Source organism: Gorilla gorilla, chromosome 16, assembly GCF_029281585.2.
Source record: "Gorilla gorilla gorilla isolate KB3781 chromosome 16, NHGRI_mGorGor1-v2.1_pri, whole genome shotgun sequence".
NCBI classification, from domain to species: domain Eukaryota; kingdom Metazoa; phylum Chordata; class Mammalia; order Primates; family Hominidae; genus Gorilla; species Gorilla gorilla.
Window position 1 is genome coordinate 99640349 of NC_073240.2, and position 10654 is coordinate 99651002.

The window sequence follows — 10654 nt, forward strand, 5'->3', positions numbered from 1 at the left end:
AGCTACTCAGAGGCTGAAGCAGGAAGATCACTTGAGCCCAGGAGTTGGAGGCTGCAGTGAGCTATGATTGTACCACTGGTACTCCAGCCTGGACGACAGAGTGAGACTCTGTCTAGAAAAAAAAAAAAAAAAAAAAAGTTCTTCTCCCGCTGTGGTTTTATTTGGGGGTCTTACCTTCTCAACAGGTATGTACTAAACACCTACTGCAAATCCCACTGCCCCAGACTCTGATCAGGAGAAGATTCCTGAGTAGACCTATCCGGGCACTCTGGCCATGCTATGCAAGCTGTATTGCCCAGGCTGATGGGTTGGCTGTTTTCCCCACTGGACCTGTGGTTCTCAACCAGGGAGACTGACACCCGTGGGACATTGGGAAATGTCTGGAGACATTTGTTGATTGCCATATACTGGAGCAGAGGGAGGTGCTGTTGGCATCCAGTAGGTAGCATCCAGAGAGGCAACTGCACACCACATAATTCCCAGGACAGCTGCTGACAGCAGAATTCCCCAGCCCAGAGCACTAAATAACGCTGAGGCTGAAGAACCTTGGTCTAGATTATAAACTCCACTCAGGCCAGCATTGGGCCTTTTGTCCCCAGTGCCTGAGACACAGTGACTGATTCACAGTAGGTACGGAATGGAGGGAAAAAGGGAAAGAAGGAAACAAGAGGAGGAGGGAGGAAGTCACGTTGCACATTCTCAGAGAAACTTAAAGGCTGGATGGGCCGGGCGCGGTGGCTCATGCCTGTAATCCCAGCACTTTGGGAGGCCAAGGCAGGCGGATCATGAGGTCAGGAGATCAAGACCATCCTGGCTAACACAGTGAAACCCCATCTCTACTAAAAGTACAAAGTTAGCCGGGTGTGGTGGCAGGCACCTGTAGTCCCAGCTACTCAGGAGGCTGAGGCAGGAGAATGGCGTGAACCTGGGAGGTGGAGATTGCAGTGAGCCGAGATTGCACTACTACACTCCAGCCTGGGTGACAGAGCGAGACTCTGTCTCAAAAAAAAAAAAAAAAAAAAAAGGCTGGAATAAAGGGCATTGCAATTTGGCTTGACCAATGCGCTGTAGTCTCTCTGTCAAACTGTTTCACCATCCTTCCAGATTTTTCCAGTTCAAGCCCAGTTGTTGATATCAAGTCAGCTGCTCCTCCCAGAACTCTGACAACATCAATCCTCATCAGTAGCCCCCAACTCTTCAGTTTCAGAGAGCCATAAAAAAGGTGGTCTTCTTCCCTACTCCGCCCCAAGTGCGTACCCACTGTGGCCCATGTGTGGCCTTGCACAGCACTGACCTTCACCGTCACCCCTGGAGCTCACAACAGTTTTGACTGCCCCACAGCCTACACAAGTGCACACACACACAAACACACACAGGAAGTAATGTGCAGGGCCACTTGACTCTACTGCTCCCTGCTGGGGCTGGTCACCCGAGATGGCCTCATTCCCAGTTGCAAACAAAACCTAGTGAGCTCAGAGCCCTTACATTCCAGAGCGGTCTGTACCATGTTTTGCTTCCCCTTCGGACTTGCCATCGGAGAGAACGCAAACTCCACTGAGACAGGCTGTCATGCAAAGCCAGCTCGCCACTCTCTTCCCAAGGGGTCGGTCCTCTTCTTGGGCCTCCCCAACCCACCCCAGGCAGGCATCTCCTGGTGACTGCACTGGCTGACCTGTTGAGCAAGAAACAGATTGAAGAGAGGCTTTTGACAAGGCCTCTGCAGGCACTGCTCTGCCTGCCAAGCTTCATGGAATGCTGGAAGCATCCCCATTTAAATGAAGAATCTAGCCATTCTGTGCTCACCCAGGAAGTTTATATGTGTGTCAGTGAAGCATGCATTCTAGAAGACCATAAACAAAGCCATAGCCTTGGGGACCCAGAGAGCAGCCTCCTGGGGGGCTGTCCAAAGTTAGAACATACTCCTCGCAGGGGATGGAAGTACCCATATCAAACATGTCTTCTGATTTCTTTTATTTCTATATTCTGATGCTATGACATTTGTGGCTTTGCTGACCCTGAAGGGACTGCCCCTCCAGCGATAGCTGATTCCTAAGAGAGTCAACAAATTGCCCCCCACCCCCAAGTATGTTTTTCAAGTGCAAACAAACAAATCTTGATCTCACACACCCTCTCCAGCATCCTCCTTCATTAGGTTCCCACCCTCCTGAGCCACCATCCATCCACCCTGATCACCCCAGGGCCAGGTGCCAGACAACTAGGGACATCCTGGATGCCCTGGAGCCTGGAAATTCTTCAAATTTGCCAATCCTGAGACTGCTTGCCCTGCCTCTCTGCTCCATCCCACGGAAGGCACAATAAAGACCTCTGACCCATGTTCCCCAACCCAATCACCCTGACCAACCCAATCACCCTGACCAACCCAGTGCTTCCTCTTATGAATGTGCCTCTTGTTTGCAGGAAACTGTAATTAGGATAAGATGTTTCTTGGTGACAATTATTTCCATATCTGGGGCATGGTGATGTAGCCTCCCCATCTCAATGCTGAGGGAGTACAGAGTAGTCAGAGGCAGGAGGAGGCGGCGCACTGCACTGTGGAAGCTCTGACTGTAAGCAGACACGATGGCTGTTCCCTAGATCACCCCATCTATCGTCACCACAAACTGTGGACACCGAAGAGGCACAGGAGCGGTTAAAACCGCTCGCTCACCAGAGGCAGAGCCAAGATTTGAACCCAAGGCTTGAACAGTGAACAGTGGTTCTCTTTCCACCTCCTCTGGCTGCTTTCTCAATGGACGCTTTAAAGCATCAACAAGGATATGTCTTTTTTCTCTTCTGGGACCAGTGAGGGCCACACAGAAAGGGATGTCTACAAGGGTGTCACCGCTGCTATCAGTCCCAGAGACCATGCACCATGCACCCCTGTGGTCCAGTTCTCCACCATCCTCCCCAGGGACACCCAGTTATTAGGCCATCTTCAGTAGCCAATGGCCAGTAATAGCTTCCGGTGTCCCCTCTTCTTGGGACATCGGCATTTTAGCAGCACTCCAAGTGCAGAGAGGTGGCCCAGAGGGCAAGGGAGCCTGCCAACTGTCTCCCTGGAAGCCCCGCTGTGGTACGGTGGGTACGGCACACTGGAGTGTTTTCAAAACGATGCAGCGAAACCACCGCGGAGGTAAAAGGTCGATTGTTCCCAGCCACAGCTGCTCTGTGGGGACGACTTTATAGTGCAGCCCGGGCAGTACCGACAGGGAAAATGGCATTTGGGAAGGGTGGGAACTGCCAGCATCACTCATGCCTAAAGCCGGCCTTCCTGCTCGAAGCCAGGAGGCTTATTAAGGTCTTTCAACCACAGCTGAGAATAAATGAGTTTTTTTCAGAGTCCACATTGAAAGAGAGCCATCTCCTGACGTTCCAGCATTGCACAGATCCCATGGTAGCAAAGAGAAATGAAAATATTAATAGCTTGTACTATGAGAAGGCATTTGAAGACGGTTCTGATTTTAAATCTGCTTTCACATGGGATACCTTGAGAAGAAATAAAATCATCTGCTCTGTGTTCCTGCATAATTACAGAGACTCATCGGACACACACAAAATAAAAAAGGTTCTTTCTTTAAAAGCAGAAGTACTATATGCTTCGAAAATGTCAATGTCATAAAAGACAAAGAAATGCTGCGGAAATGGTCCAGATCAAGGTATATAAAGAGACATGACAGCTAAATGTAGCATCTGCCCCTAAACTGGATCATCTACTATGGAGGAGGGGGGATGCTATAAAGGACATATTAAACCAAGTGGCAAAATTAGAATACGGAGAGTAGATGAGATGAAAGTATTGTATCAATGCAAAGTGGTGTCAGTGACTGCACTGTGATGACATAAGAGGTTATCTCCATTCTTAGGAAATACCCACTGGAGTGCTGAAGGGCAAAGGGCCATGTTCCATATAATTCACCCTCCAATGGCTCCAAAAAAGAAATTACACACAAGCGAGCTGAAATAAAAAGTACACAGAAGCGCTTTGTACTATCTGCATTTTTGCATCTCTTGTCAATTTAAAATTAATTCCAAATAAAAGCTCTGCTCTTTTTTTTTTTTTTTTTTTTTGAGACAGTCTCACTCTGTCACCCAGGCTGGAGTGCAGTGGTGTGATCTCAGATCTCGGCTCACTGCAACCCCTGCCTTCTGGGTTCAAGTGATTCTCCTGCCTCAGCCTCCCGAGTAGCTGGGACTATAGGCAGGCGCCACTACACTCAGCTAATTTTTGTATTTTTAGTAGAGACTGGGTTTCTGCATGGTGCCCAGGCTGGCCTCGAACTCCCGGCCTCAAGTGATCTGCCCACCTCAGCTTCCCAAGTGTTGGGATTACATCCATAAGCCACCATGCCTGGCCAAGTAGTCTGCTTGTAAATCTCATCTTTGAGTAACTGCAGGCAGAGGGAGAGAATGTTCTACCACTAGAGCATAAGCTGGCAGCAAAGCGTGACCAGCATGGGTGGGGACCAGCCTGGGGCCCAGGAGAGGGCTGATTCCAATTTTCTCAAGTCCCACTGGATTCCAGGAGCCACCCCAGGCCCTATCACAGTGGGGAGCAAAACTGACAGTCTCAGGAGGCTTACAGCCTGAAGGAGGAGAAGGAGGAGGAGGAAATGGAGGAGGATGAGGAAGGGGGGGAAGAGAAGAGCGGGGAGGAAAAGGAGAGAGAGTAGGAGGAGGAGGAGGCAGAGAGACAGGCCAAAAATCACACCAGTAGATGGGTCATAACAAACTGTTAAAAGCTGTAAGGGAGAAGTTCAAAAAGATCTAAAACACTAGCCTTAGCAACATGGTGATATCCTCTTAAAAAAAAAAAAAAAAGTGGTTAATTAGCTGAACGTGGTGTCCCGCATCTGTGGTCCCAGCTACTAGAGAGGCTGAGGCAGGAGGCTCGCTTGAGCCCAGGAATTCAAGGTTACAGTGGGCTTTGATTGCACCACTGTACTCCAGCCCGGGCAGCAGAGTGAGACCCCATCTCCTAAATTAAAAAAAAAAATCTTAAGGCAGTAAACTGGGGGGGCTGATATAATTTGGCTGTTTGTCTCTCCAAATCTCATGTTGAAGTGTAAACCCCAATGTCGCAGGTGGGTCCTGCGGGGTGTGTTTGGGCCATGGGGGCGGATCCCGCGGGTATGGCTTGCTTGGTACTGTCCCCACCACAGGGGGTGAGTCTTTGAGACCTGGTTGTTTAACAGCGTGTGACACTCTCCCTCTCTTGCTCCTGCTCTCGCCTGTGATGCTGGCTTCCCACCCCACCCCCCGCCTTCCGCCATGATTGGAAGCTTCCTGAGGCCCCCACCCAGAGGCAGGTGCTGGTACCATGCGCTGCAGCCTGCAGAACTGTGAGCCAATCAAACTTATTTTGTTTGTAAATTATCCAGCTGCAGGTATTTCTTTATAACAATACACGAACGCCCTAACCTAACACAGGGCCCTATGAGAAAGTAAAACCAGAAACCTGAATTAGTGTGTGTTTCTGGAACACTAAAGCAAGAGCTGAGGGAGGCTTGAGGGGCTCGTTGAAGCATTTGCCTGAGAACACGCAGCAAGAAAGCGGCGAGGGCAGCTCCCAGGCATCCCAGATTGAGCAATTAGGTGAGCGGAGCGCCAGTCACTGAGAGGAGACCCTGCCGGGAGCCTCGCTCAGCTCCAGGGGTGCTGTCTACACAGCAATTTCCTGCACTCGTATTTCATGTTCATCCACCTCCCTCTCTCCATCTGGTCCCTATGGACACGTCGGCTCTGGCCGACCGCTTGCCCTGGTGCAGAGGTTTCCCACTGCCCTCACCTAGTCTTCTGTGCCGTGGCTGTGGTGCCTTTCTCTTCCTCAGAAGATGCCCGATTCCAAAGCTGCAGCCCTCAGCGATGCCTGTCAGCAGTCTCAGGGGTAGGGCATGGGGGACTCAGCACTTTCTCTTAAACCTCCCAGGTGGATTCAAAGCTCTGTCCTTTGGGAGCCCCAGTGCCTGCAAAGCTGCGCTGAGGGAGGAGGTGGGGCCTTGGGTGGAACAGTCGGGAATCCTGGGTCCCGTGGCTCCTCCTTGCCCCTGGAGCCAATGAGGAGAGACACATCCCAAGAAGGCCCCAGGCTGGGGCAGCCCCCTCAATCGGGACACCACAGCTCCTAGGACCTCTACTGCAGACCTTGGGGTCTCTGGCTTGAGGCAAGGAGGCCCTGGAATCAGAGGCCTGGTTTGGAATCCTGCCTCCGCCTCCCTGTGCCTCCACTTCCCCACCTGTGGGGACACCACAGTCCCTCCCTAGTAGGGGTGCAGTGAGAGTTCAGTGCGTTTGTTCTCATTGCCGCCCTGTGTTTATTACTATCACCATTACGACCTCATCCTCCAAGGAGGCTGCTGCTGGAAAGGCCGTGGTTGCTGCGTGTGTCCCGCAGCCCCCTGCAGCCAGTGTCTCCTCAGTCCCGGCCCGACCCTGCCGTCCCTGCTCTGCTCCCACAGCGCCCACGAACCCCTCACTCACATGCCCAGCCCTGCAGTCCTCAAGCCCAGCAGATCGCTCCCTCTCTCTCGGGGCCTTCTGCGGGCCCCTTGCCAATCTGTGGCGTTTTTCCTTTTCCTCCTTGTCATGGCTGAATTGATGCCCAGACACAAAAGAATGCGGGATGCAATCAGATCAGAGCCTTCCCATGAGAAGAAAATCGCCTGTCGCCACTTTTATGAGCGCTCAGCAAGGGAGGGCCTTGATATTAGGGTCCGTGACGGGAACTCTGCCACCCCAAGGGGCTTGGGCTTCAGTGGGGGCAGCATGCGGGGCGTGGAGAGGGAGACCTGTAAAGTCCTAAAAGGCTCTGCAGCCACAGTCCCACAGTCAGCGTTCCCTCTAGGCCAAGCCTCCTGGCTGCATATCATTTCCTGGACATCTTAGTGAGACCGGCCTCAGCTCACAGTGGCACGTTGTTTTTACACTTCGGGGACTCTGGTGGGACCCTGGGAAGCCAGGAGGCGGGCGCCGGCGCGCCCCGCGGAGCCGATAGGAAAGTGCAACAGCGCCATCTAGTGGCCGCGCGGGGAGGCTGCGGAGAGCGCGCGCCGCGACCCGGGATCCACCGTCCGCAGGAGAACGTGGTCCCTCCGGCGCGTGGTCACAGCGCAGCAGCGCGGCCTTTGGAGCTTCTTAAATAACAGGTTAGCTATCGCTGCCACCTCAGTAGGAGAAGTCAAGGCCAAAACGCTTAAAGGATTTTGACCTATTCGGCTTGGGTGTTGTGGAGAGCGCTAAAAGGGGACGCTATAGCGGGATTCTCAGCTCTCCTGGGCTAGTGGGACCCCCGGGGCGCCGCCGATGGGGTCTTAGGGCCTGTCTGTCTGGGCTAGAGCCGGCCAGGGAGCCTGTTTGCGGGGAGTGCGGGTCAGCAAAGCTGTCACAGAAAATCCTCCTCCAAAGGAAGGAAAAAGCTGTGTTCTCAGGGAAGGTACCCTACAGAGCGCAGGTCCCCACCCCTGAGCATGCATCGGCGTCCCCCGGAGGGCTTGTTAAAACGAGGATTCCCGGGCCTCCCTGAGGCTGTGATTCGCAGGTCTGGGGTGAGAGCTGAGGATCTGCATTTCTAGCAAGTCCTCTGTTGATGTTGATGCTGATGTTGCTGGTCTGGGGCGCACGTTAAGACTCACTCTTAAGCCCCATGGCTATTTAAGCTGGGCTGCTTCTTCCTGAATATTTGAAAAATTCCCATGATCTACACTTACCCTGCTCCACCTACGCTGGCAGAGTTCCAGAGCCTCAGTGTGGGACTTTTCAGGAAAAGCCAGAGAGGCGCTTTGGGGGCATGGGAAAGGGGCTACGATGGAGCTGAACGTGGAGCTCTCTCCCACCCCCCGAGCTCTGGCAGCCCAGATCCACCAGGAGTTAAAGTCGGACCCAGCCCCAGGCCTGCAAAGGCTGTTGGTCCCCAAGGCAGCATCCAGACAGTCAGTGAGGGCAGGATGCTTACACTCTGGAGGCTTACATTCTGTGGAGGACAGGTCTGAGGTCATCTGTGCAACATAAACGCTCGTGGATTTCCACTACCTTTACAGACAGAGTTGCACTGGCGACATTTTATGCTAGAGATTTATCCACACAAATGAGAAGTTTCTGTTCTGATACGACCACCATGATTTCATGAGAGGGTTGGTTCTTCAGCCTGCAGTCTGTGGGTCTCTGGCTAACACTTAGGCCAACAAGACCGCGTGTGCATTCAGTCAATCGGAGGTGAGCAGTGCTCTTTAGTGCCCTCCTGTTACATTCCAGCCAGTCAGACAGCAAGCGTATTCAGCCAATCAGAAGTAAGCATTGCTGTGAGCTCCATCCCCATCACATTCAGCCTAATCAGACCACAAATGCATTCAGCCAATCGGAAGTGATCACTAGTCTGAGCCCTCACCCACCGGGATCCATAATATTGTTATACCTGTTCTATTAATTCATAAATGGCCTCCATTGATGTGGCCGTTAATATGCGCTGTAGATCAGCTGAAGAGTGATGTGCCTGCCCTAGGAACCAACTGTTCATCACAAATGTATGCCCATGACAAAAATGTATACATCAGGCTGGGCACAGTGGCTCAAGCCTGTAACCCCAACACTTTGGGAGGCCAAGGCTGGAGGATCACCTGAGGTCAGGAGTTCAAGACCAACCTGGCCAACATGGTGAAACCCCATCTCTACTAAAAATTCAAAAATTTAGCCGAGCATGGTGGCACGTGCCTGTAATTCCAGCTACTCAGGAGGCTGAGGCAGGAGAATCGCTTGAACCCAGGAGGCAGAGATTGCGGTGAGCTGCAATTGCACCCATGCACTCCAACCTGGGAAACAGAGTGAGACTCCATCTCAAAAAAAAAAGAAACAAGAAAAAAAAAAGTATACAAGCAAGAAAAGTTAACACCCCCGGAGTTGACTTATCCATTAAGTACATAGGCATCTTGCCCAAGGCCCAAGGAAATATTTTAATTTATTTTTTAGAAAAGTAAGTAAATACAATCTGTCTTGGAGTATGTTTGTCTTTATACCAACACAGTACCAAAATATATTTTTTAATATTTTTATGGAGGAAGGGGCCTATGAAGGCAAAAGTCCCTAAGGCCCAAGGAAGTCATGCTTCAAGCAAATAGGAAGAATTGGATCATCCTGAAGACCTGTACAGCTCTAACCATCTGCGGTTGCATATAACCATTCTCTTTTCCCTCCATTATTGCAAAAGATAGTCGACTTCGGAGACGGAATGTGTCAGTCTGGACTGTTGGTTTCAGGGGCAGAAAACCAACTCGAATTAACTTAGGCAAAAGCGGAAGATTTTTAACTCTTGTCACTGAAAACTCTAGGATTAGTTCTGGCTTCAGTCAGAGCTGGGTTCAGAGACTCAGTAAACCCCAAGTTCCCAGGTCTCCCCATCTCTCAGCTCCCATTCCACTTTCTGGCCCTGCCCTGTAGCCACGAGATGGCAGCAGCTTTTTCACACTCACTTCTACTCTTTTCAGGCATCTGAGGTTCATTCTGTCTGGACCAGCTCAAGCCAACTTGCCACCCTGCGTGACCCAGGAGAATCTTATGCTCTGACTGGCTTAGGCCTGGGTCACCTGCCTTATTCTAACCACCAGGTAAGAGGCAGAGAGAGGGATTTCAGGCAAAAATGGGGCTATTCTGGAAGCGGAGAAAATGAATGCAGGAGGCAGATGACACCTGCTGGATGGACTGCCCTCTGATCTGCACTGTGGAACAGCTGCTCCACCTTACAGCTGAGACGCCTCCACCTACATCAGCTTATGGCACCACCTAGCAACACCAGGACTAGGATATCATCATCCCCTTTTCACAGGTGAGGAGACTGAGGCTCAGAGAGTCAAACTTCCCACCCAAGATCACCTGCTGTGAACACAAAGCCACATCAAGATTCCAGCCGTGTTCTGCCACTTAACCAGACTCCCAGTTCTGTGTTTTCTCTTTGTTGTACAGGAAGTGAGGAGAGGGGATGATCACAAACCTCAGAGAGGAGGAGGAGAAAACACAGGAAGGATGAAAAATCCCTGAGGAAGTTTTACCAAGGCGCCGCCCTGCCTCCCTGCCCTGCCCCAGGTGCTGGTCGGTTCATTGCTCTCCATTTGGGAGACTTCTTCCCAGCCTTTTTAGTGGTTTAACAAACATATTCATTTCCATGTCATCCTCACGATTTTGCCACTTGTATTTTTGTTTACTTATTTTCTTAAGTCAACTCATTATTATACTTGCAAACGTATGTAAATATCAACTTCATAGGGCAACTGTCAATCAAAAGGAGTGCCACTTGCCTCAAATAAAAATTAACTTCAGGATCAACAGAGAACTATTAAACTTAATAACAGCCATCCGCACATCCCTCAAAATCATCTCACATCCAAAGCAGGGTCCTCAGACTCACTCTGGGGAATCAGAGCTACCTGGTCACACCGGAACACCAGCAATCACCGTGCTCGTTATTCTGCCACATGCATTCTGCCAGGCATGCCTGCACCTCCCCTGTGCTCTGATATGCAGGGGAGGGAAGGCAGAGGGCCCTAGGAGCAGGAGGCACGTGCAACCCACTCCAAATGCGGCCAGCGTGCTGCTGGATTACAGCCCGGTCCACCTCCCCCCATCACAATGCCACTAGTTCTTCCACTATCAAAACAGTTTCACTATCAAA

The 10654-nt window shown here is 51.3% G+C and overlaps 1 long non-coding RNA gene across 1 annotated transcript in view; it reads right to left on the minus strand.

The window, feature by feature from the left end:
- The window catches only part of LOC115930834 (uncharacterized), a 98198-nt gene extending 92223 nt beyond the window's left edge, over window positions 1-5975 (minus strand). Inside the window, exon 1 of the long non-coding RNA XR_004067436.3 lies at window positions 5786-5975. This is a non-coding gene — a long non-coding RNA (uncharacterized lncRNA). The remainder of the gene's footprint in view (window positions 1-5785) is intronic.
- Window positions 5976-10654: the final 4679 nt, after the last annotated feature.